At 39.4% G+C, this 26,714-nt stretch overlaps 1 long non-coding RNA gene across 2 annotated transcripts; it reads left to right on the top strand.

Annotated features, from left to right (window-relative positions):
- The first annotated feature begins 1,459 nt into the window (after nt 1–1,459).
- On the top strand, nt 1,460–15,127 carry LOC150056971 (uncharacterized). Of its 2 annotated transcripts, none has more exons than XR_016537025.1 (4): nt 1,460–1,630; nt 1,995–2,204; nt 2,494–2,551; nt 14,979–15,127. It is a non-coding gene; the product is annotated as an uncharacterized LOC150056971 (long non-coding RNA). The 2 variants fall into 2 exon arrangements; XR_016537024.1 differs by having other exon boundaries at nt 1,460–1,644.
- Nucleotides 15,128–26,714: the final 11,587 nt, after the last annotated feature.

Genomic DNA, 26,714 nt, shown 5'->3' with positions numbered 1-26,714 from the left:
CACAAAGACCAGGGTTCAATTTCCTTGGTACCACTTACATAGAAAAAGAACTGTTCATTATTCTCAGTCATAAAAGAAATACAAATCTTTTGAGGAACTGCCATACTGTTTTCCATAGTGGTTGAACGAGTTTGCACTCCCACCAACAGCGATCCCTCCTGGCCACATTCTCTCTATGTTATCTCTCATCTCTTTTGCTGTCCCTTGGTTATCTCATATTGTTACAGTATCTCACTTTGTTGTCTGATATATTGGATATATTTGTATTGCGTTATTTGAAATTGGATAGGGAAGGGGGGAAACAAGATGAGGGGTGGGGGCGGTGGGAGGGAAATGGGGACCAAGACATGAGAAAAGGTATCAATGTATGTGAATTAATGCACCTTCTATCTGGCGAATATAATGCAACCCTTCTATTAATTACAATAAAAAGTATATGAAAAGAAATACAAATCAAAATCATATTGAGATTCCATCTCATTCCAGTCAGAATGGTAATCATCAAGAAAGCATAAAATAGGCATGGGGTCCATGGTTCATACCCGTATTCCTAGCTACTCAGGAGGGTGAGATCTGGAGATTGTGGCTTGAAGCCAGCCCTGGCAGGAAAGTCCATGAGACTCTTTTCCCCAGTTAACAAAATGCTGGAAACAGAGCTGTGGCTCAAGTGGTAGAGCACTAACCTTGAGCACAGAAGCTTAGGGATAGTCCCCAGGCCCATAGACAAGCCCAGGGCTAGTTAAAAAAAATAGGAAAAAAAATAAACGACATTGGCAAGGATGTGGGGGGAAAGGGATCCATATTGTTGATGGGATTACAAATTACTATAGGCACTATGCAAATCAGTATGAAGGTTTCCTGAAAAACTAAAATTAGAAGTACCATAGAATCCTGCTACAGTACTACTGTACTATGTATTTACATAATAAAGAAATGTAAGTCAACATTAATTATTGTACTCTGGACAATAGCCAAACTATAGAATTAAACTAGGAACCTATCAACACATATACAGATAAAGAAAATGTGCCATATACAAAATAAAATAAAATTCAACTATAAAGAATGAAATTAGATCATTTGCAGAAATGGGTAGCAATGGATATCTTCATGTTAAGCAAAATAAGCATACAAATATCACATGTTCAATCATATAAGGAATCTATGCCTAAGAAAAATAAAGAGAATGATGTGAAATAGAAGAGAGCCTATTTGTAGAGGCAAACCAGAGGGAAAAAGGTGAATCAAAGAAAAGAGTGATGTGTTACAGGAGATTTTGGGTCCCAGACACAAACTTCCGGGTTTCATAGGTCAAATCTGCTAATTCATTCAACATGTCAAATAAAAGACAAGTAATCACAAAAGACAGAGAAAGGAAGTTTATCACATGACACAAGAAGCTGTGGGAGGAAAACATTTCAGCCCATCTTCCTTGAACAGACATTTGCGTTAGGTTGAAATAGAGTGCAGAATCAGCCGCAGGAGAGGTATACATACGTAAACAGTCCAGTCATAGATGTGTTTCGTGGCCATGAGAGGCACAGACAGCAGTCACAGATGGTCTGGCAGCTCATTGTCTTGCTAAGAATGAGAAGGAAAAAATAAACAAGCTTTTGCTAAGAAACACAAGGCAAGCACTTAAAGGTCCTTAGAATTTGTACACTTTTCTTATTGCATATTGCTTTCTGTTTTCAAACTGCGCTTATCATTGCTTTCTTTCTAATTTCTTGGAGTTTAATTTGCTGTTCTTTTATAGCTTCTTAAAGTTGAAACTAAGAGGTTTTTTAGTATTTGTTCTCAAATGTATACATTTAAAGTTCTGCTTTACCTACATCTAAATGTTTTAGTATGTCATATTTTCATTCTTAGTTTTACATATTTTCTGATTTTACTATAACTGCTTTTTAAACTCATAAGGTGTTTTCAAATGTGTTGTCTAATTTCCAAACATTTGGGGATGTTTTCTAATTATTTTTCCTGTTATTCATTTCTAGGTTGATTCCATAGTAATCAGAGAAAGTATTTTGCAAGATTTCAAATTTGTTGACAATTGCTTTATGGCCTAGCACTTGCATGTGATCTTTGTTAGCAACAAAGGCTTGTTTTGAAACTGTCTTTAAACTCACTATGTAGTACAGGCGGGCCTTGAACTAGCAATCACCCATCCCCAGTCTCTCAATTGCTGACACCTCACACCATACCAGGTATGTACTGTCTTACCTGGTTTATGGCCCATTCTGAGAAATGTCTAGTGCTTCTAAAAAAAAAAAACAAAGTGTAGTTTGCAGTTAGGTTAATTTTTATTATTTAGATATTTTTTTATCCTTACTGATTTTCTGCCTGTTTGTTCTCTCTCGGCTGTTGAAAGAAATAGTAACATCTTCAATAATGATTATGACTTTACATAATTATCTTCTTAGTTATATCAACCTTGTTTAATCTATGCCGCATTTTTAGTATTTATTTATATGTTATGCATGTATTTTTTACTAGGGGTTGAACTCAGGACTTTGCACTTGTACTCAGGACCCAGGACCTTTGAGCATTCTAGGTAAGTGCTCTTATCACTTGAGTCATATTCCCAGTTCTGTTCTTTATTCCTTTATTTCAGTTTCTTTCTTTGTCTTGGAGGATAGAGTGTAGAACTAAGAATATTTTTAAAAGTATTTTCTCTTTTTTCCTAGTTTAGCTTATCAACTTTTAAAAACTCTGGATTATTTTGTTCTTTTTACAGATTCAGAGTGTAAGGAAATCACTTTACTCCTATTGAAGGTGGTTTTAAGCTTTATCAAAGTTATTCTATTTTGATTTTCCCATTATTATCAGGCTATGTCTTTTTGGAGCCTCCACCAGAAACCTGGTCTTGCTAATTGGCCTTATGATGACTATCTCTTCATTAGCACCGGGCTGCACAAATCTCAGCACGGTTTTGTTGCTTCCCAGCTTCTGCCATCTCGTTGTCTTGCCATCTCTGCCTGTCTTGTTCAGCTTAGGAATCAGCAGATATCTTAAGGAAAGAGTACAGGAAGTCTTCCAGGTTCATGTCTTCTCTTAGGGGTTTTTACCCCCAAGTCATGACCACTTTTGCAGCTTTGAACTTCATCCTGTCTCTTTGACCAAACAGAACTGCTGTTGGTTCCATTTCCTGCCTCACCTGATGTGGAGACCTTCTTGTACAGATTATCTATGTCTGTCACTTTCCATTGCCTTCCATTGGCCAAGTTGTGAATTTTTTTCTGCCGATAGACTGTTAGGTTTGATTCAAAAAGTGCTCCTTTCAGGAGAATGTTGGAAGGGATGATATTGATCAAGATGTAATATATTCATAAATTAGCATATTGAATTGAAACTCCTTCATCACAAAAATACAAAAGTATTCCTTTTTATTATTAATTTGGCACATTATATAAGTAACAAAAATCTAAACAAGCCTGGTGCTGATGACCCACACCTGTAATCCTATCTGCTCAGGAGGCTGAGATCTGAGTATCATGTTCAAAGCCAGCTTGTGCATGAAAGTCTATGAGTTTCTTATCTCCAATTTACTAGCAGGAAGCCAGAAGTGGTGATGTGATAGAGCACTAGCCTTGAGATCAAGAACTCAGGGACAAGGTCCAAGCCCAGAGTTCAAGCCCTGCAACCAACAAAAACAACAAACAACCTCAACAACTTAATGGACTGAAATAAGGAGATTTCAAAAACACAAAAACTTCCTTCTCCAAAGGAAAGACCAGCCCCGAATGTTTGTTCTGTTTAGAACAAATATGAATGTTCTTCTTCTGTCCTTAGGTCTTCTGCTACTGTTTCACTTTCAGTACTGGAGAGCACACATGGTCTTCCAATTACGAGGCAGTCTCTCTCCCATCCAAGTCACACCTGCAGCCTCTTTTTGCATTGCTTATTTTCTAGGATCTTGGCCCTCTGTGCTTCCTTGAGTTGCCGGGGATGAACAGCATCTGTGCTCCAGGCATTATGCTTCCACAGTTGCTGGAATTTCAGGGTCCTATTGCTTTCCTGGCCATTGCTCACTTCATGATCCCCTTACAGCCGTCCTCTTAGCCTTTTTTTGCTATCAAGGAAAGGTTCTTGGAGCATTGCTTCCAATTTCCAAATTTAGAGAAGTGGAGACCCTATTATAATCCATAATCCATAAAACTGCACAAAAACCTGCACCTTACAATTATTCTCTCTGATCTTTACATCACTCTGGGAGGTCATCACCTTCAGTTCAAAGATGCTGAAACCAAAGATTATAGAGGTATCTCTATAATTATTAGGTTATATATAAGATTATTATATATAAGATAGTAATCTTATATAGATCTTAGATACAATAATCTTACTTGTGTATATATGCACATATACACACATACACATGCATGTGCATATATACATATATACATATACATGTATGTGTATATAGATATATGTATATACATACATGCACATATATCTTAATGTGTATATATAAGATTACATATATTAATCTTATATGTATATAAGATACATATGTGCATATCTTATATGTATATAAATATGTATATATCAATAATCTTATATTTATATAAGATTATTATATATAAGATATAGATATAAGATAATTAGGTATCTGCTCACAGTCACAAAGCCTAAATGTTTCAGAGTTTGTGTTCAAATGCAGGTTGTACCCAAACTCAGTGCTGCTGCTGAACAAGTTCTAAATAAAGTCACTCAAATTAAATGGACTAAAGACTTTCTCAATCTACCATTATGTCATATCTCTATACTACAATTATGTCCCTTTTCTTAGAATTTATTTGTTCGTGTTTATTAAATACCTAATATGTGCTAAGAAACTCACAATAGTAGAAAAGACATAGAGTCTAGCAAACTAGTACATCCTCTAAAGACGATAATTTAACAATATTTTTTTCATTTCAAATATAGATAGCCCTTGACCAGCAGTTTTACTTTAGGAATTACCCATCTATGTGCATAAAGCTTACAATCTAACTGGGAATAAATGACAAATATAGGAATGCATGCGAAGTATATTATCCCAAATTGTAATAAGTAGTATAAAGAATAAAAGAGCTATATCAAGCAGGGTTCTACCAGAGAAAGAGAGCCTACACACACACACACTTTATTTTTTGTGGGTCATGGGGTTTGAACTCGGCTTGGCGCAATCCCTGAGCCCTTCAGCTCAAGGCTACCGCCCTACCCTGGAGCCAAGCCCCATGTCCTGTTTTTTCTAGAGGTTAATTGGAGATAAGAGTCTCAGTTCCTTTTGTGCCTGGGCTGCCTTTGAACCTTGATCCTCAGATCTCAGCCTCCTGAGTAGCTAGGATTCGGGGCATGAAAAGAGCCAATATTTAAATATGAGTGGGGATGGGATTTGGAGAGAGGGAGAAAGAGAGAGAGAGGAGAGAGAGAGAGAGAGAGAGAGAGAGAGAGAGAGAGAGAGAGAGAGAGAGAGAGAGAGAGAGAGAGAGAGTAGAGTTTAGGTGATTGTGTGTCTAGCTAGATAAGACTCATGTCTGTGGAGTAGTCTGGGAACTTGAGCAGGAGCAAGCAGAGTTAGGAACTAATAGCTGAGAGTGATTGTGTGAATGATGATAAGGAGTCAAATCTGGATTTCTGACATCATTAGAAAGATTTATAAAACAAAGGAGGGTCTTGCTGAACTGCAACTCCCATATCCTTTACAAAATAACAGACTTGACCTGATCAAACAAGGCCATAGAATCATTTGCCCAACATGTGTGCAGACTCTGGAAGTAATTAATATATTAATTCAGTTTTCTAGAGCTAACAGCTCCAATGAAACTTGAGATCTTGGGATTCTCTGTGCAGTACTTCACTCTTCCAACTTTTGCATTAATGAATTGGGTCCCGCTTGATAATCCGCTCTGTCTGTCCCTGAATCCTTTCTCTGATGAAACTAAGAACTTTCTGGACCCCAGATTTCTTAGCCCAATCTAGTAGCAATACTTAAAGGAGGAATTTCCTCTTTCTTAGAGAAACTCCAGTCTTGCCTTTCATCTGCTTGGATGAAGCACAATCTAATTTCCTTTACTTGAGGTCACTTTAAGCATATGGTAATCACGCTTACAGATCTGCACAGTTACACCTACTTTAGTATTTGACTAAATAAACAAGTGTCTATAGCCTAACCATGTTGACATTAAAACAAACCAACACAAGAGGGTCAAAAACAAGAAACAGACTCAAAACAGCCTAAGCAATGAGGAAGCATACTGGTGTGCAGCACAGGGAATTCAGAAGTAGGCTAGTATGCTTTGGTTCTGGCTACCTATGTGGCCCAACCTCTGAGGGTCATGTGCAGACAGATGCCTACAGCAGTTTTCAGACCTCATTAGGAAGGGACAAAACATCTCTTCTGGAGAAACTTGCAGATGCTGCACTTTTCGTATTTCATTAACCTGAATTGGGTCATCAGTGAATATTTGGGCTGAGCTATGATGGGAAGTAGCACGCATTGACAGTCTAAGAGTTGAGGGTCTGAGTCAGTCACTAATGATAGCTATGATTCCATTAATCCAGAATATCCCACCCTTTTCACATTGTATGACAAATTACAATGGCTCAAAGTAAGCACCCCAAGGACTCCAGATGGAGAATCCCTGGGCTGTCCCAAGGGATAAATATTTTTGTATACCAATGAGTGACAGACAGTATCTATGTTGGGTTAGACTAGTGTAAAAAACATCCCCTGGAATAAAACCCATTCCCAAATACTGAGGCTTCTCCCAATGGGATGGGTATTGAGACAATGAGTAGTAGAACTAATGAAAGAGATCAGAAATGTCTAGCATTCAAGAATATTTCCTACAGTTCTGGTTTCAGTAGCTGGGTAGATGCTAGGGGTATACTGCAACTAGATTGTGCTAGCTCACAATTATACCACAAAAATGACAAAAAGAGGGGCCAGGAGTTTGGCCTAGTGGTAGAGTGCTTGCCTAGCGTGTACGAAGACCTGGGTTCTATTCCTTGATACCACATGCATAGAAAAAAGCTGGAAGTAGTGGTGTGGCTCAAGTGGTAGATCTCTAGCCTTGAGAAAGTCCAAGGACAGTCTCAGGCCCTGAGTTCAAGGCCCAGAACTGGCAAAAAAAATAGGCAAAAGATGTAAATCAGTGGTTTTAACAGCTGGGGTTGTGGATTTGGTTATTACACCTTTATCAGCACGTAATGCCAAGACAGAGGTGTAATGGAGCAAGAACCAGCTTGGTCTTTAGTTTCCTGTTGGAAACTCGATCATCTTTTTGTTGATATTAAATTGAAGTGGAAATTTACACAATATAAAATTGACCACTGTATTCTTCATTTAAAATTTTACTCTTTTAAAACTCCAACTCATGTTAATGCCCTCTATTTTTCTTCATTATAATGTTTGATTTTGTGTCTGAAAAGGCAATACATAGAGGTGCAGGAAAAAATGGAGTTGCCCCCTCCGTTCTATCTCCTAGATGTCCAATATCTTTTCTAGAAAAATGTGGTTTTTAATACTTCCAGGAAAAGTATATGATAAATAAGCAAAATTACTTAATTATCTTTAAACACAAATGCACATGCATACACAGAAATATTGTGCTGACTTTGCTTTTCTTCATGTAACAAAACACTACATAGACAATAGCTGCATACCAAGGTACACAGAACATCCATATTCTTTTAATAAAGTTACAAATAAGCAGAGATGCTGTCAATGATTTTGTCTATCCTTTTGTATGTTTTTAGTTTATTTGTAAGTAGAATTTCTGGCCAAGGTTATATTCATTTGAAAAGTAGAAGACATTGCTTCTGTTAAGATTGTATCAATTTATATTCTCACTGGTAATGAGCAGGATGTTCATTTCTTCTCAGCCTTGACCACAAATACATTATCAAACTTTTGTGCATGTTAGTCAAATAGCCAAAGTTATATCACCATAAATTTCGCTTTCTTTTTATTATGAGAAAGGTTGAACATCGTAAATTATTTTTAATTTTAAACTAATTTTTTAAATTAAAAAATTTTAAATTTTAAATCATCTCACCATCTTGCTAGGTAGGTACAATTCCATTTGAGCTACAGTTCCAGTCTGGTTCAGCTTCTTCTTGTATATGTATCTCAGGACTCTCTCTTCCTCTCTCTCCCTCTCTCCTTCCCTCCCTTCCTTCCTGCTTGCCTTCTTTCCTCCCTCCTTCCCTCCCCCCCTTCCTTTGTTCTTTTTTTTTTTGGAAGATCTTGCAATATAGCCTGGAATGGTCTAAAACATTCTATGTAATCCAGGCTACCCATGAACTTTTTCATTCTCCTGTGCCTCAGCTTCCTGAGTGCTGAGATTATTAGGAATATATGCCTCCATGGCCAGTTTGTTGTTTTTTGTTTGTTTGTTTTGCCCGTCCTGGGCTTGGGCTCAGGGCCTGAGCACTGTCCTTGGACTTTCTCAAGGCTAGCACTCTACCACTTGAGCCTCAGCACCACTTCTGGCTTTTACATAAACACTTTATCTTTTGGGGTAGACTGCTTTTTTTTCTTTTTTGTCAGTCCTGGGCTTGAGCTCAGGGCCTGAGCACTGTTCTTGGACTTTCTCAAGGCTAGAGCTCTACCACTTGAGCCTCAGCACCACTTCTGTCTTTTTGCTATCTATGTGGTACCGAGGAATCGAACCCGGGTCTTTGTGCATGCTAGGCAGGCACTCTACCACTAGGCCAAACTTCCAGCCCCAGGGTAGACTGCTTTTTATCCTTATTTTCCCTACTGAATTTTTAGTCATTTTCTTATTAAATTGTAGGAGCACTTTTATGATAAAAGATGTAAACACCCCCATGCATTTTACCATTCATCATTTGGTTTTATTTCTTTAATTTTAGTCTTTGATTTTGATTCTATTACAGTTGTCTTTTATGAATTCTTAGATTCATGTAACATATTGAAAGATCTACCTTACACTCCAAACTGTAATTGTGATAGTTTTATGCTTTTCTTTTACATCTAGGTATTGTCATGTGCCCCTCCCCCAACACACACATGAGACTACTTGGTTGCTTTAATATTGCATATTGTAATGATCATATTCTTATCTACTGTTTGAAACTTCTGTATTAAACTACAGAAGAAAAAACAGCAAGGGTTAGTATACTCACAGGAAAGGTTTTTTAAGTCTTTATGAAGTGATAGCACAGCATATAGCTCCATGCTTGAAATAATGTCTACGTTGGGTTTAATTTCATATTAAATGTTATGTATTGTGAGAATGAAATAGGGACTGCAGCTCTTATGACAGTTAGGAAATGAACTACCCAATTCATCCATTTTGTTTTTCCTTTTCTCATTTTGGGCACGGCTCTGGATTAGATACTAAGAGGGAAGAAGAGAGAGAGGGAAGAAAGGAGGGAGGGAGGGAAGAAGAAAGTCAGGCAGAGTTGAACACAAAACTAAGCTCTGTTTTGGTGTTTTGTGCCTCTGCTTTCAACTGTTGGGTAGTTAGTTTCTCATCTATTTCCTGTGTAGTCTCAAATTTGTTATTAAGCATATCAACACAGAACAAAAGTGGGCATTGTGTAGATATATTAAATATTCTACATCAGAGAAAGTAGAAAGATCTTAATCATAAAGCATTTTGGTCCCTTTTTTGGAGAATGAAGAGTTTTTCCCAGAATACTGGCATCAAAGTCTGTAGAAAGCAAGACATTTGGGGCCTTGTTTTAAGGCAAGAAGAGTTACAAGAGCAGAGGAAGTGCTGACACGACACAGTGGCAGGAAATGGTGGTTCTGTCACAAGCTGATGTTAGGACAGCATCAAGGGTCAGCAGTTTGCAAATCAGGGGAAGTAAATGTCCATGCAGGGTGGACTTCTATGCCACACCTTCTCCACAGAATGGGGCTCCAAGAGAAGCAGCCAGGTGTCCTATGGGGTCACTCACAAGGTCACTTTCACAGAGGGAAGAAGAGAGCTTGGTCAGCTGAGGCTTGACAATTTAAGTAATTGAGTTCTCCACATTGCCTCTGAATACCTTAAAGTCTGGATGGGCCTTCGTCTTTCTGTCTACACATTCTGCTTTCATGGCTTTGCAGTAGCTTTTCCACCCTTCATGGGGTCCTTGGTAGCAATTTTCATTTTACCCATATGCCTTAAAGTAGGGAACAAGGAGACCAACAGGGAGGACAGGCACATTCTGCATTGTCTCAGTCTTAGAGATTAGTTCTGGAGCTCCTGTCACTCAAGGAAACCTATGTAGACCCATGCTAGATTGTTGACCAGGGTAGATGCTTCTTGTTTTTGCCAGGTTAGGTGATGGAGGACTCTGTTCCTTGGTCTTGGTTTTGCAAATCCCTAACTCACACATTACTTCCTTCCTGTGATTCCTACTGGCTCTCAGTATCTATAAATTATTACTTTACTTCTGATGCTATGAGACAGAGGTAAAGTCTATTTGTTTTACATATGTACTGGATCACTGGATAAAAATTGCTGGCATACGGACCAGAAGTGTAGTCTAGCAGTAGAATGCTTACCTAGCATACATGAAGCCTTGGGTTCAAGTCCTCAGTACCACATACACAGAAAAAGTTGGAAGTGGTGCTGTGGCTCAATTGGTAGAGCTCTAGCCTTTAGAAAGCTCAAGGACAGTGTCCAGGCCCTGAGTGCAAGCCCCAAGACTGGCAAAAAAGGCTAATATTTATGCCAGTGGTTTTCAATGGCATCAGAATACTTAGCACTCTACCACTAGGCCACACTCCCAGCCTGATATTTGCCTTCTGATGTAGGTCTCTTAAATGCCAAACTGGCAGCAATGAACAAAGGAATGGGGGTTGCTGATGTTGGAACATCAGATGCCTTTAAAATAGAGATTAGTCTTCCAGTGGAAGGGGTAAGGAGTAGGAAGAATTTTATTTATTTATTTATTTATTTTTGGCAGTCCCGGGCCTTGAGCTCAGGGCCTGAGCACTGTTCTCAGGCTTTCTCAAGGCTAGAACTCTACCACTTGAGCCACAGCACTACTTCTGGCTTTTTTCCATGTATGTGGTACCGAGGAATCAAACCCAGGTCTTCGTGCATGCTAGGCAAGCACTCTACCACTAGGCCAAACTTCCGGCCTGTAGGAAGAATTTTTTTTTTATCATTCTCAAACATTTTTTTTTTGTTTCAACTCTGACATAGGCTACAGATGAAGAGCTCTTTTTTTTTTTGGATATATTTATGTCAAAGTATTTTTTCCTTCTTTATTGCCTTCTTTCTGACATTTCCCACATGCTACGGACCGCTCATGGAGAAGAGGCTATTATCCATCAGTTTCTCAGGCTCCCACTTCTACAAGATGGCAGGGAGCATCCCACCTCCTGTGACTAAACACCCCTGTTAAGATATGTCATTTTTGTCCCCTGAAATGTCTTCAGAGCCCAGGTGCTACACCCCCATTCCAAATGATAAAAGTTGCTGCTGCTGTTGGAGGTGCTTTGGCATTGCGAGAGGAGGCAGATAATGAGTCACTTTGTACTCCTTTTCTAGAACCTTCCATGACAATATGCCATAAGAGAGTTGGGTTGCATAGCCTCTCCTAAGCCAATAAAGCCAATGATGATCTCATCCCCCAAAATATTGTTTGGGGACAAAGATTTGTATTTAATAAAAGTAATTTTATGTAGCCTCTGGCAAAGACAATTTAGCTCTCTCTAGTGTGATTGAGAGGGCTTATGCTTCTTTTGTGCTAGCCCAGTGAAATTCCAAAGTTCAGGAACTTTTCTCACTACCAGTGAATTTGTAACTGCAAATGGAAAAGTCCTTTGTCAGCAGGTAGAAGGGGTAGTTAGCATTCAGAAGATTCTTGCTAGGTATAGTAAAAGGAATTGGTTTTCTGCAGATGGTTTTATATTACCAGTGGGAAAACTGATTACTCTCTAGGGAGAAGCACTGATGCTGTTTCCTTATGTATTTTCTTGTCTTCCACCTCTTCAGCCCTTACCTTATGCCAACTGTAGTTCTATTTCCCTTGGTTTAAAACCTATGTACTCTGGGCTGCCTCTGACCACACCTTGCTTCTAAGGCAAATAAGCAACTTTAATTTGGGCTCCCAAGTGGAAATAAGAGATAGTCATCAAGAACTGAGGACTCTTGCCTGAGCTTGCTCAGTAAATTCCCCGCTGCCAAGAAGGGTGCAGCTGTCTCTTTAGCTCTCTGGTTCTGCATCCCTACTCAAAAGAACAGGAAGTTTTATTCTGTCAAATATTAACCCTGTCTTGAAGGCCTTGGTTGCTTTAGTGGAATGAAATGAGGGTAGAAGGTCAAGGAAGGAGAAAGGAGAACAAACATGAGAGAGAGAGCGAGAAAGAGAGAGAGAGACAGAGACAGAGACAGAGAGACAGAGAGAGAGAGACAGAGAGAGAGAGGAGAGGGAGGAAGGAGCGATGGAGGGAGGAAGGGAGGGAAGGAGGGAGGGGGAGAGAGAGACAGAGAGAGATAGAGAGAAGGAAAGAAGGCAGAATCAGAGGAGACAAGAAGATGTTAGGAAAAGGGTCAGAAGTTCAGCTGGACTCCAGGGGCCTCTAACATCAACAGCTGCTCCTTGCAGATCAGCTTTCTGGCCACCATTTCCTTCTTACTGTCATGGGGGAAAAAAAGATAATTATCAAATGAAAAGAATCCGGGTAAAAATAGTCCTTAAAGTATGTTCCTCCTTTTTTATGTGTTTGCATAAATATCTGGAAGGCTATTAGTAAAGATGTTATTACTTTGAAATGATAGATTATTGATGTGGTTTTCTTTTTTTCTTTTGGTTTGTATATTTTCTATAATGAATATCTCATTTATTAGAACTATCCTAAAGAATAAAGGAAAGACAGAGCTAGAAGAAGGAAAAATACAGAGCTAGGGGAGGGAGACCAGGTTTTCTGAGATGTACAATGATTCAGATATTTTATTATATTATAAATTCTCTGGTGTTAATTGCTCTGTGCACTTAGTATCCATTTCACTTCCACTTTCAGTTTTCTCCCTAATCTGCTTTGGGGTTTTTGGATAAGGGGTCTCTCTATGTAGCCCAGGTTGGAATTTGTCATCCTCTTGACTCGGTCTTTTTAGTGGTAGGATTACAGCCATGAGACATCATCCCTGGCTCATCTGCAGTTTTGTTTTTAATGGTATTAGTTGTTAAATCTTTGGTACTCAAGGGAATCAGTAAGGAAACTTTCAAAATTTCCTAGCCTGGGCCCTATCAGGAGAAGTTCTGAGTCACAATGATCAGATAGAGTCTGGGTAGGAGTCTTTTGAAAATCTTCCTAAGTATTCTGATACCCATCCTGCTGGAGAATGCCAGGGTGTGCAAGATGATCCACCGAAATATGGAAGGGATTATTAGCCCTAATTACCTTCTATTGCATTTTCTTTAAAAAAATCTCTATTGGAATGTATACTGCTTCATTGATATTATGTACAATCTGCATATTTGAAGAGTACACAATCAAAACCTTGGGAGATAATTGCTTTAGAGAGCCTCACGAATAGGATAGCACAAATGTCCAGACAAACTGAAATTCCCTGGGCAGAGCTAACAATCATGAGGGAAATTTCACACCACCCATGATGACTCACTGTGACCTACTTCATTTCCTGCTTCTGGGTGTATTGTGTTTTATTGGCCTGGTGTCATCATTTGTGGGCTTATTACCTTCCCAGGTAGGTTCAGCTGTCTGTTTAGTAAATATACATGCACATACACGCAACTACTGTACAGAACCACACATGTGACGTGCACAAGGCCATGAAGCCTGAGCATTAATTCATGGCTCATGTGCTATGCTCTTAGAGCTTCTTTGAAGAAACCCAACTAGAACATCTTAACTTGAAAAATGAAACAATTAATAATTAATAATTAGTGACTAATTTGAATTCAGGGAATGGGTGGTGACCCGAGCTTTTGTGCTCAAGAACAACACTCCCACTTGAGCCACAGCTCCATTTCCAGCGTTTGTGATAGATAACTGGAGATAAGAGACTCATGAATTTTCCTACCTGGGCTGGCCTCAAACTGCAATCCTCAGATCTCAGCCTCCTAAATAGTTAGGATTATAGGCATGAGCCATCTGTTCCTGGAAGTTTTGTTTTGTTTTATTTTGCCAGTCCTGGGTTTTATCTCAGGACCTGAGCACTGTCCTTGGGTTTTCCTCAAGGCTAGCGCTCTACCACTTGAGCCACAGCACAATTTCCAGCTTTTCTATGTATGTGATACCGAGGAATTGAACCCTCGGGTCTTTGTGCATGCTAGGCAAGCACTCTACCATTAGGCCAAACTCCAGGCCCATTTTTTTTAAACATTCTTGCTACATAGTTCAGGTTGTCCTTGAATACATAATCCTCCTTCCTCACAGTCCCAAGTGCTGGGATTATATACATATAGCCTCGTGCTTGGCATCAAGAGAATTTTGAGAGCTGGAAAATAAGAAATGTGGCCAATGCTATTGTAGAGGAAAATGAAATCCAAGCCGGCATTGGGGAAATTTGAGAAATCAAGGCAGAATGCCCAAAAACACAAGAATCAGCAGTCCCATGCAACTCTGGCTAAGTGGTGGAACATGCTAAACAAGGAATGGCTCAAAGTCTGTTCCAGAGGCAATGTGACTCTGGTCCTCTACTGTCTCTATCTGCAGAGTCAGGCCAGTACCCTGGTCCCCAGAGACATTCTGAACGTAATATGGAAGGATACCGGACAGAATTGATGCCTGAGTGCTGTACTGAAAACAAAGGGATTAAGAGAACAAACAGACTCCCTGAACTGCTCTATCCTCAATTGGCTCCAATAAGATTGGAAGCTAGAATTATATGCTATGGTCATAAGCCTGGATGTGTCTGGAATTTGATCTTTGACCAGAGGAAAAGCCTCAGGGCACTAATGTGGAAGTCATCCAATCAAGCAGTGCAGCTGAGTGTGAGTGGGAGCCTCCAGTCAATAAACATTTTACTCCCCTTCTTAAATAATGTTGGATAATCTAGGTTTGCCAGATGCTGTGGAAAACCTCTTGGATGAAAGACAGAGACCAAAATGAACAGAAAAAGTCAACACCGAGGAAAGAGAAGCTTCCAAAAAGTTGAAGAAAACACCAAATATTTAGCCTCTGATTAAATATGATTAAATCTTCTGATTTCTTTGTGTGTGTGTGTGTGTGTGTGTGTGTGTGTGTGTGTGTGTGTGTGTGCCAGTCCTGGAGTTTGCACTAAAGGCTGGTGCTTTCTTTGAGCTTTTTTGCTCAAGGCTAATGCTCTGCCACTTGAGCCACAGCTCTACTTCTGGCTCTTCAGGTTAAAATTTACAAGAATAAAAATTAAAATTCAATAAAAGCTAAGAGGCAAATCTCTCTTAAATTTGGGCTGGGAATGTGGCTTAGTGGTAGAGTGCCTGTCTAGCCTGCATGAAGCCCTGGGTTCGATTTCTTTTTTTCTTTTTCTTGCCAGTCTTGGGCTTGAGTGCTCAGGCCCTGAGCACTGCCCATGGGTTTTCTCAAGACTAGAGCTCTACCACTTGAGCCACAGCACTACTTCTGGCTTTTTTCTACATATGTGGTACCAGGGAATTGAACCTGGATCTTTGTGCATGCTAGGCAAGCACTTTACCACTAGGCCACTCTACCACTAACACCACATAAGCAGAAAAAGGTGAAAGTGGCACTGTGGCTTAAGTGGTAGAATGCTAGCCTTGGGCAAAAGAAGCTCAGGGACATGCCCAGGCCCCGAGGATGAAAGAGAGAGGAAGGGAGGGAGGGAGAGAGAGAATTGGCAAATGGCTGCTAAGAAAATTAAGAGATCAGAATAGCAGGTGTAATATATACAAATAGGAATTTCAAAAATCAAGAACAGAGTGAGTGAGTTACTATCTCAGCACTTAGGGAGTGAGGCAGAAAGATAGAAAGAAAGCTCCATGCCAGCTTGGGAGATCGGTCACAAAAAGCCAAATCCAAACAACAACAAAAAAAACAAAATCCACAATTAAACAAACAAACTTGAAAGAGTAGAAACAGATAAGTCATTGAGGAAATAATGCAGCCAAAAAGCTGGAAGTGTAGCTGTGGTTGGAGGGGTAGAAGGTCAGTCTTGAGAGAAAACCTGAGGAATAGTGCCTAATCTCTGAGTTCAAGCCCCAGCCCTGGCATATGCACATGAAAAGACATGCAAAAAAGAAAAGGTGTCATACTTGCTCTATGGCTCAACTTTGTCGTGTTTGATAGTTGAAATAATAAAGAAAACATTCAACGTTCACCTAACAATACACATGACTCTATTAGAGGGATTGGGGTGAAGTGGGGAGCAGCAGGAGGAACTCTAATCCTAACCTTCCGTAAGTACTGGGGGGAGGGCTGAAGGGAGATATCAGCTAAATATTAGCTAAATTATTTTTTAAAAAGTCAGAGAATAGCTATTCAAGGATGTTAATGCAAATACCTAGAAACAAATGAGAAAAGGGATTAAAGTGTGGGGGAAATGAGCTAGAGGTGTCTGATAAATAAACCCTATAGAACTATTTGACAGTAGATTTTATGCATATACAACTCTGGGGGAAAACAGAAAAATATCTATAAATACTCTGTTTAAGAAAAAATGGGGGCCCGGGAGTTTGGCTTACTGGTAGAGTACTTGCCTAGCATGATTCTAATTTCCAGAGCCCTGCTCACTAGAGACCCTTGTGTTTCCTTTCAGATGTGTCTTACAGATGTCCATCCATGCTATCTTTACAAAACTACAGGGCTAGGTGAATCTTGTGGTCTGCCATGGGCTCTTAAAGTTGAGACATCTAGACAACTTGCCTCATTTTCTGAGCCTTCCAATACATTAAAAAGAGAGAAGTTATAAAAAGTGGGGTTACAAGAATGTGATGAACTTTGCATGATTCCTACAATAAATGAACGTTTTTATTATCAGATACCAAAAGATGTTAGAAGGTAGGGTCTATGTAAGCATGAGGCTCAGGTTAAATGGCCCTAATGTGCCTCAGGACCTTTGCACCAGCCCAATTCTGTAACTAACTTTAATCCTTATCTAATTTTACATAGTCTTTCCCATCCCACTTGATAATGTGCTATTTCCCTCCCTTTTCCTGAAAGTGCATTATTCTTCATCTGCTGTCCCTGAACTGCATTTTGTTCCTAGTAACTCCCCTGGTCCTTCCTTGGCCTGCTGTCACCTGTTGCCCTCCAGGCTAACAACCCTCATTAAATAATTAAAATGTCCTCCTCCACTTGTTTTCCATCTTCACATTTAATGAGAATGCCCGCCATTCCATTCTGCAGGTCACACATGAAGTGTTGTGTCATCAGGGCCACTCTCTGCGGTCATTCCAAGTGTTACGTCCTCCCAGATTAATCATAATCTGCCAGTACTCACTCTCCAGGTATGCCAGCACCTAGTAATTATGTGGGCTAAGGTTGAAATTTTAGACTGGTGTTTTGCAAAACTAGATTCCTGGTAGAAATACTTAGAGAAATTTAAGAAATAGGGATCACGGATCTTACTATTTCAACTGGGTTTAAAACAAAACAAAACAAACAAACATGACCCAACCAATCAAACAGCAACAACAACTGGGCTAAATAAAAGAGCCTGTTTTCATTTGATATACAATTTTCTTTTTTTTTTTTTTCTTTTGCCAGTCCTGGGCTTGAGCTCAGGGCCTGGGCATTGTCCTTGGTCTTTCTCAAGGCCAAAGCTCTACCACTTGAGCCACAGCACCACTTCTGGCTTTTTTCTATGTATGTGGGACTGAGGAGTTGAACCTGGGTCTTTGTGCATACTAGGCAAGCACTCTACCACTAGGCCATACTCCCAGTCCCTTGATATACAATTTTCTGTCTCTTCAAAAGGAAGTAAAGTAGGACTGGAGAGCATGGCCCTAGTGGTAGAATACTTGCCTAACATGCAGGAAACCCTGGGCTCGATTCCTTGGTACCACATACACAGAAAAGGCTGAAAATGGTGCTGTGACTCAAGTGGTAGAGTGCTAGCCCTGAGAGAAAAACCCAAGGATAGTGCCCATACTTTAAGTTCCAGTCCTGGGACAGAAGAAGAAGAAAGAAAGAGGAAGAGGAGCAGAAGGAGGAGGAGGAGGAGGAGGAAGAGGAGGAGGAGGAGAAGGAGGAAGAGGAGGAGGAGGAGGAGGAGGAAGAGGAGGAGGAGGAGGAGGAAGAGGAGGAGGAGAAGGAGGAGGAGGAGGAGGAGGAGGAAGAGGAGGAGGAGAAGGAGGAGGAGGAGGAGGAGGAGGAGGAAGAGGAGGAGGAAAAAGAAGAAGACAATGACGACAACAGAAATTTAGAACTTGGTTATATATACCAATTAGGGTTGTGTAAAAGAAAAAAAAGCTACTCAAATATATTGACAAAAAACAGTACAAACTTAGCTGGACTGGTAGCTCATACCTGTAATCTAATGAAGAAGCTGAGATCTGAGGATCTTGGTTCAAAGACAGCCAGAAGAAAAGTTCTGTGACCCCTCTTATCTCCAATTAACTTCTCAAAAACTGGAAATGGCTCAAAGTGGTAGAATGCTAGTCGAGCTGAAGAGCTCAGGGACAGCACCCAGGCACAGAGTTCAAGCTCCATGACCTACAAAATAATAATAATAGTAATAATAATAATAATAATTTATTAAATAAAATAAGGGGCCAGGCGTTTGATCTAGTGGTAAGAGTACTTACCTAGCATGCACAAAGACCCAGGTTCGATTCCTTGGTGCCACGTACATAGAAAAATTTGAAAGGCCTTGAGAAAGCCCAAGGACAGTGCTCAGGCTCTGAATTCAAGCCTTGGGATTGACAAAATGATCATCATCATAATAAAATTATAGATATATGGTACATTTACAATTACTACAAATTTTCTGACATTTATTTTGGTGAGATAGCTGTAAAAATTAAACATTCTGCTTATAATTTTAAATCTAGTATTAAAATAACTTTCCATGCTTGCCTAGCATGCATGAAGACCCGGGTTCGATTCCTCGGTACCACATACATAGAAAAAAGCCAGAAGTGGTGCTGAGGCTCAAGGGGTAGAGCTCTAGCCTTGAGAAAGTCCAAGGACAGTGCTCAGGCCCTGAGCTCAAGCCCAGGACTGACAAAAAAAAATAAATAAAAAAAAATAAAATAACTTTCCAGTTTGGCTTCTAGCACCACATATTTCAAGCCTGATTTCTTCTCTCCTATCTACATAATTCATATTTCATCCTGGCCTCTGACCCTGTGCCTTCTGGTCAGAGTGGCAGGTGGCTGGCACAGTGTATGAGGAGTGATTCTGGATAGCATCCTACTTCTACCAGACGCTTAGCAAACATTCTACCTATATATGCAAGGGTTGCATTCCACCTAAATATATCCTAATAAACCTAAATTGAATGTTACCCCAAGTACCTTTTAGCTAGATTCCCCAAGTGCCTGATGTATGTCACAGAGAAGATAGGAACTCATCTGAGTGAAAAGAGAGCTGATTAAAATATTCTATTGATTTAAATATCTTATTTTGCAAAAATTCAGAAATGCATAACATTTTTTAAATTGTGGAGGCACCTGCCAGGGGCTGAAGATAACTTGGTGCAAATGAGAAGTCCTGGGGCTTTTGGTAACTTTGTATTAAGTCTTCCTTTGTTTACATTATTGTTTATGTTAGTGGATGTTGCTCAATTATTTTCCTCCCATTCATAGTAAAAAATGTAAGATATGCAATCAAATTTTTAGGTTCTTGCCAATTTGATGGATAGGGCAGTATAATTTAGTGTAATTATATCATGCATCTCTCCAGGAGTTGAATAGCTTTTCTTAGGTTTAAGAATCATTTATGGGGGCCAGGAGTTTGGCCTAGTGGTAGAGTGCTTGCCTAGCATGCACGAAGACCCAGGTTCGATTCCTCGGTACCACATACATAGAAAAAAGCCGGAAGTGGTGCTGAGACTCAAGTGGTAGAGCTCTAGCCTTGAGAAAGTCCAAGGACAGTGCTCAGACCCTGAGCCCAAGCCCAGGACTGGCAAAAAAAAAAAAAAAGAATAATTTATGGTGTGGGGAGGAAAATGGGGACAAAAACATGAGAAGGGGTAGCAATGTTCATTAAGTAATGCACCATCTATCTGGCGAATATATGTAACCCTTCTATTAATTACAATAAAAATGTATTTTAAAAAAATGAATCATTTATGTTTCACTTTCTTTGCTCTTTACTATGTTATCAGTCCTTTTCTAGATGATTTTAGAAACTTATTATAGGCTACCGCTGTTAGAGAAGGGCCACAAATCCTTTGTTACTTTTTTTTTAATGTTGTTTATGTTTTATTTTTCTTACTATGGGTTATGCTTTTGTTATCTGTTTTTGCCCAGGTAAAGTTTTTAGTTATTTCATAAACTTTGTCTCTTTTTCTAACCAAACTTAATGGGTACTCTTTTTGGTGAGTATGCAGTCAGAAAGAAAAGGAGAAGCCAAAAATTAAAAAAAACAAAGGTTTATTACGTGCAACAATAAGGAAAGCGTAGGGTTATGTGCAAAGCAAAGGTCTCCCTGAACCAAGAAAGAATAAAGATTATATTGAGAAGTCTGTAGAACATATTCATATTTGAAAAACATACAGGGGGGGGGACATATTCTTGAGCATACACAGTTCAAGTTCAAGATCAGGTATTCAGAAAGAAAAGATGGTAGACTGGCTGAGTGGCTTACTCTGCAAGCCTACCTGATGCTGAGACCTGAAAGAGTTTAGTTCGAAGGTACTGTAGGCAGAAAAGTCTTTGACACTCTATCTTGAACCAGCCAGCAAAAAGCCATGCTCACTTGAGCCTGGCTCAAGTGGTAGAGTACCCACCAAGTAAACTGAGTGAGCTTCAAGTTCTGCATTCAAATCCTAACAGGCAACAAAGGAAAAGCTGGAGCCAGGAGCGTGGCCTAGTGGTAGAGTGCTTACCTAGCATGCACAACCCCTGGGTTTGATTCTGAGGTACCTCATACACAGAAAAAGCCAGAAGTGGTAATGGTATTGTGGCTCAAGTGGTAGAGTGCTAGCCTTGAGAAAGCTCAAGGACAGTGCCCAGACTATGCGTTCAAACCCCAAGATTCAAACCCCAAGACTGGCCAAAAGAAAAAGAAAAAAGAAAAAAAAGTTGGTGGACTAGAAGACTTCTAGTCAAAGAATTTGAGAATTTACTTTAGGCAGCCTAAAAGAATCAATCATAGGACTTCATGACCTTGACTGATGTCTCAAAGAGTTAAGTGAAACAAAAAGAAAAAAAAGTTAAAGGGTTGTTAGCAGTCATATAAAGAAATAGTAGCTTTCTTCTGCGTTAAGTGTAAGAGTCTGTCCCTAAAGGTTAGTTCCTTAGCAGTTAACATTTTCCTTTCTATTTTCTTCATGTTTTGTAATAGCAGGAAGGTCTTCCCTACTTCAAGATTGTAAAGAAATGCTCCCATGACTTCTAATACACAAATATTCATTTTTTGTTTTGTTTTTGTGTTTTTTTGTGGGGGTTTTGTTGTTGTTGTTTTCTAGTCCGGGGGACTGAACTCAGGGCCTGAGCATAGTCCTTGGGCTTTTCCTCAAAGCTAAAACTCTACTACCACTTGAGTCATAGCACTACTTCCAGCTTTTCTATGTATGTGATACCGAGGAATTGACCCCGGGTTTTCATGCATGTTAGGCAAGCACTTTACCACCAGGCCAAACTCCCAGCCCAATATTCAGTATTTTTACGCAGAAAAGCTTTTCTAAAAATATTTTGATCTTGGTATAGAAAGGTGATTTGTTGCTGTGATTATTGTTTGTTTTTGGTGTCTGTCCTGGGGCTTGAACTCGGCCTGGGAGATGTCACTGAGCTTTTGTGCTCCAAGATGGTGCTCTCTACTACTTGAGCCACAGTGCCACTTCTGGCTTTTGATAGTTACTTGGAGGTAAGGCTCTCACAGGATTTCCTGCTCGGGCTGGCTTCAAACTGTTATCCTCAGTTTCCTGAGGTGATAATCAACCTTCTGAGTGGCTAGGATTACAGATGTGAGCTACTGGCACCAGGCCTAGTACGGAAAGGTTTTAAACACTGATGGTTTACTTGAAGATCCTAAGGTCTGCAGAAGATGGAATTCAGGTTATCATTCAAAGAAAGAATACTGTTCCTAAAATTTACCTTAACAAAAAAAATATATAAACATTTCTACTTCAATTTAGAGCTTAACTATTAATTTTCTTTCTTCATCAAGCTACTATTTATTGGGCTGAATCATTACACTTCCCTTTATTGAGGAGTATGAGACTAGGAACAAAAGAGTTCCAAATCAAGATTCATCTTCTTTCAGAAATAGAAGTAATAAAAAAAAGTAATGTTCAGTAGCCAGAAATAAAACTCTTCATGGTTCCCAGACATCTTAATATTTATAGCCTCACAGATAGTTCTGTCCTTTCTTCATGGTTGGAGCCACAAGCCTTCTATGGAGGAACTGGCTCTTCTGGGGCTGAGCAAGCTTCCTTTGTAGTACAGGTGCTTATTTTCTAAGAAAAGATCAAATGTTCCTCTCAGCTGGAAACACCCACTCTCCCCTGTGGTCTCAAAGAGTTTCTCACTTGTACATTCCAAGCATGTCCAAACTAAACTCTTGGTTAGAAAAGTAATCCTACTTTCAATGCAACCCATTGCCTTTGACACTAAGAATTTGATCAGAAAAATAGGCCGAGAAGAGATGTAGGTTAAAGTCACAGAGATGTAAGATAGATATAGGGCTGTATAAAGATCTGATGTACAGCATGTCCTTCATAATACTATATGATAGGGGAGGTATTTGTTTCAAGTAGATTTAGGTATGTTCACAAATGAGTAACCGAGATGCTGTATATTTAATTTGCTTGACTTTGGTAAATGTTCTTACTAATGTTTATCTAAATATATTATATACTTTAAATTTATGCAATAAAACAAATAATTCAAAATATACTTCTAGTTATAATTTAATTTAATCGTGTAATGCCTTTATATAAGTTAACACTCATTAATGTTCATTACTAACAAAAGTAATATTTTCTCTAGTGTTGAAGCGAAGAATCATTTTTATTTTATTTATTTATTTATTTATTTATTTATTTATTTTGCCAGTCCTGGGCTTGAGCTCAGGGCCTGAGCAATGTCCTTGGACTTTCTCAAGGCTAGAGCTCTACCACTTGAGCCTCAGCACCACTTCCGGCTTTTTTCTATGTATGTGGTACCAAGGAATGGAACCCAGGTCTTCATGCATGCTAGGCAAGCACTTTAACCACTAGGCCAAACTCCTGGCCCGAAGAATCATTTTTATAAATATTAAGTTGGTTCCTAAATTTTCACAGAGTTCTATCAAGTTAAATGAAGGACTTTAGGAACCAACTTATTGCTTAAGAAAAATGTCATCTCTGGAGCATCATCAGAAACTAAGAACAAATGTAATGTGAGAACTGAAAAGTGCCTTTGAGATCTCTTAGCTCAACCCCCTTCACTTTAAAGATAAGGTGGCAGAGGCCCAGAGAACTCTGAACTTAATGACACCTTACCTATGTTTATCTCAAGTCTTCATGCCCATGCATAAAATAACTACTTAGCCTTCTTCTTTAATTTTATGTAGTTCATATATTTATAGCTTTATTTTATTTTTTTAAATGAGTAAGTACAAAAAAGAAGGGGGAAAAGCACCCAACTTTATACTGGGACAGTCACTGTTAAAGAAGCTGCAGAACTATTATAAAGACAATGAGCTCTGGACACTTCCAGAAAGAGCCTAATCGGTTTTTACCATGTAAAGCCTTGTGTGATTACAGCCTCGTTACGTTAGCTTTCAGAACCTGAGTAATCTCCTTCTCATAGTGAAAATCCAAGTTTATCACGGGGCTGGGAATGTGGCATAGTGATAGAGTGCTTGCCTAGCATTCATGAAACCCTGGGTTCGATTCTTCAGTACATAAAGAAAAACCTGAAAGTGGCACCATAGCTATGTGGCCCTTAGCCTTGAGCAAAAGAAGCTCAGGGACAGTGCCTAGACCCTGAATTCAAGCCCCAAGAGTGGCCAAAAAAAAAAAAAAAGTGGGGGGGAGAGGGAAAAGGAAAACAAGTTAATTTAGAACAACTATTTTGGAATAAACACCTTGATTTACAAAGTCTGTATAGGAGAATGCTTTGATGCATGCATTTAGAAAGTAAAGGATATAGAATAATTTATGGCTATATTGGCAGATCAAAGTCTCTCAAGTGCATTGTAGGCTGGGGAGTTAAACCATTTATACTTTTCCTGTGTGTAGTGTGTGTATTTTGTGAGCATAATAATAATTTGTCCTTACACAGGACCTTTCATCTGGGGAGGAGCTCAAAAGTACTTTGAAGATCTTAATAAGAAAAAGACCTGCTAATTAAGATTGCTTAAAAATAAAAACTCTCCTTTCAGCATCTTTGCTTGATTGCTGGGAAAGTAATGACTCAAAAGAGATTTGCTACATAGGCAAGTTTTTTTTTTAATGTTTTCTTTTTAATCAAACTGTTGGTTATTTTTTACTGATAAAATGGCTTTCTCCAGACAGCCACTTCCATTGTTTGCTAGTTAACTGGAGAAATGAATCTCAAGGACTTTCCTGTCCTAGCTGGTTTTGAACTGAAATCCCCAGATCTGGGTAGCTGGGATTACAGGCATGAGCCACCAGCATCCAGCCTTTATTGGTTATTTTTGAGGCTGGATCTCACTATTATGCCCAGGCAGCCCTGAACTTCAGTTTTCCTATGTGTGCTTCTCTGAGTTGTTAAAGATAACAGATTTGCATCCCAATGCCCAGCCATTTGTTGAGATGGAGTTTTGTCAAATTCTTTTTGTCTTGGGTGGCCTTGAACTTCTGATCTCCCATTTCTGCCTCCCAAGGATGAGGATTACAGGCTTGAGCCACTTCACTTGACTTCCAGAAGATTTTTGTAGTCAGGAACAGTGCTAGGTTGGGTACTTGTAATAAGTTTTAAGGTAAAAGTCAAGCACTAGGTGGCTTACATCTGTAATCCTAGTTACTTAGTAGGCTGAGACCTGAGAATCACATTCAAAGCCAGTTCAGACAGGAAAGACCATGAGACTCTTATCTCCAATTAACCACCAAAAAACCCAAGTGGAGCTGTGGCTCACAAGTGGTAGAGTGCTAGTCTTGAGCAAAAGGAACTCAAGGACAGCACCTAGGCCTTGAGTTCAAGCCCCATGGCTGACACCCCCTCCCCCCCAAAAAAGTTTTAAGCTGATTAAATTCAGTCAAACAAGTTTAGACAGAGACAATTTTGGAGAAGGTATCTTACAGCCTTTCTGCCTGGACTGGCTCTGAACCACAATATTCTGGGTCTCAGCTTCATAAGGAGCTAGAAGTATAGGCATGACCCATTCTCACTGATAACTACTCTGAATTAATTTTATCCCAAGGCAGGCAGTGGTGGCTTACATCTATAATTATAGCTACTCAGGAAATTTAAGGATCCCCATTCAAAGCTAGCTTGGGTCAGAAAGTCATGAGACTTTTATCTCCAAATGACTATCAAAAAGCCAGAGGTGGAGTTATGACTCAAGTGTTAGAATGCTAGCCTTCTCTGCGCAAAAAAGCTCAGAGACAGTACCCAGGCCCTGAGTTCAAGCCCCAGTACTGGCATGGGCATATGCTCGTACTTGTGCATGCTCCTTCCCCCTCCCCTCCACAAATTTATTACAGGACTTTCCTAATAAGAAAAGAAATTGGGAAAACTGGGTTAAATAAAGTTATGAAACATCCATACAAAGGAATATGTTGCCAAAGGAATGAAGTCGGCTTGGAAGATTCAATGACTTATTTATTTATTCTACAGGAGTTTGAACTTGGGACTTTGAGCTTAGTTGGCAAGTGTTCTACCACTTCAACCTTACCTCAAGTCCTCAATGATGTTTGGAATGAAAAATTCATGTATAGTTTGGGATTTTTTTAAGACCAAACAATCCAGCTAGAAGTAGGGACACATGCCTATAATTCCAGCACTTTAAGGCTGAGGCAAGAGGATTCTAAATTAGAGGCCAACCTGGGCTGCCTGGTGAGACTTTATTTTACATTCAATTACTCGTTTTAAAAGCCAAGCTAAATAATACGGATAGGCGATAGATGCATGAGATGTATAGAGAGCCAGACAAATAGATAAATAAATTTTCTTTTCATTTTAATTCAGGAAAAGCATAAACTGAGGGGGGAAAAAACTCAAATTACCATCAATGAATGTAGAAATTAAAGCCAAGGGTCCTGGACTGGTTGTGAGAAGATGATCTTTCTGTTTTTACTTTAAGCTCTACATTGTTTTAGCAACCAGCAAGTATTATTTTTATTCATGAAGAAAACAGGTTACTATTTATTGATTTGAAGCTTGAATTTGTTGAACAGATGACCCAATATCCCATATTTCTCAACTTGCCAGGATTCTCTCTAAGAGAATTTCTGGCACTAGATGAGCAGAAGGGAGAAAGTCTTTCCTTTTCAAGAGTAGGCATTTGGCAGGATTCAAACCAACTCCCCAGGGCATCTCCCTGGGGCACCTTTCCAGGCCTTGCTTTCTAAACTTGGTACACTAATGGGCTGGGACAGATTCCCTGACTGATTCTGGAAGCTGCCAAAGTCTCTCTGGTAACTTTCCTTGTCTTTCCCGGTCTCTAATGAGGCATCAACCTTTTTCACTTGTAAATCAGTTTTGATCAAAATTCAAGCAGAAGGGTTCACATCCCTGAA

This window comes from Megascapheus bottae, chromosome 11, assembly GCF_031878675.1.
Source record: "Megascapheus bottae isolate mThoBot1 chromosome 11, mThoBot2.hap1, whole genome shotgun sequence".
Lineage (NCBI taxonomy): Eukaryota > Metazoa > Chordata > Mammalia > Rodentia > Geomyidae > Megascapheus > Megascapheus bottae.
This window is presented reverse-complemented; position numbering and strand designations above follow the sequence as displayed.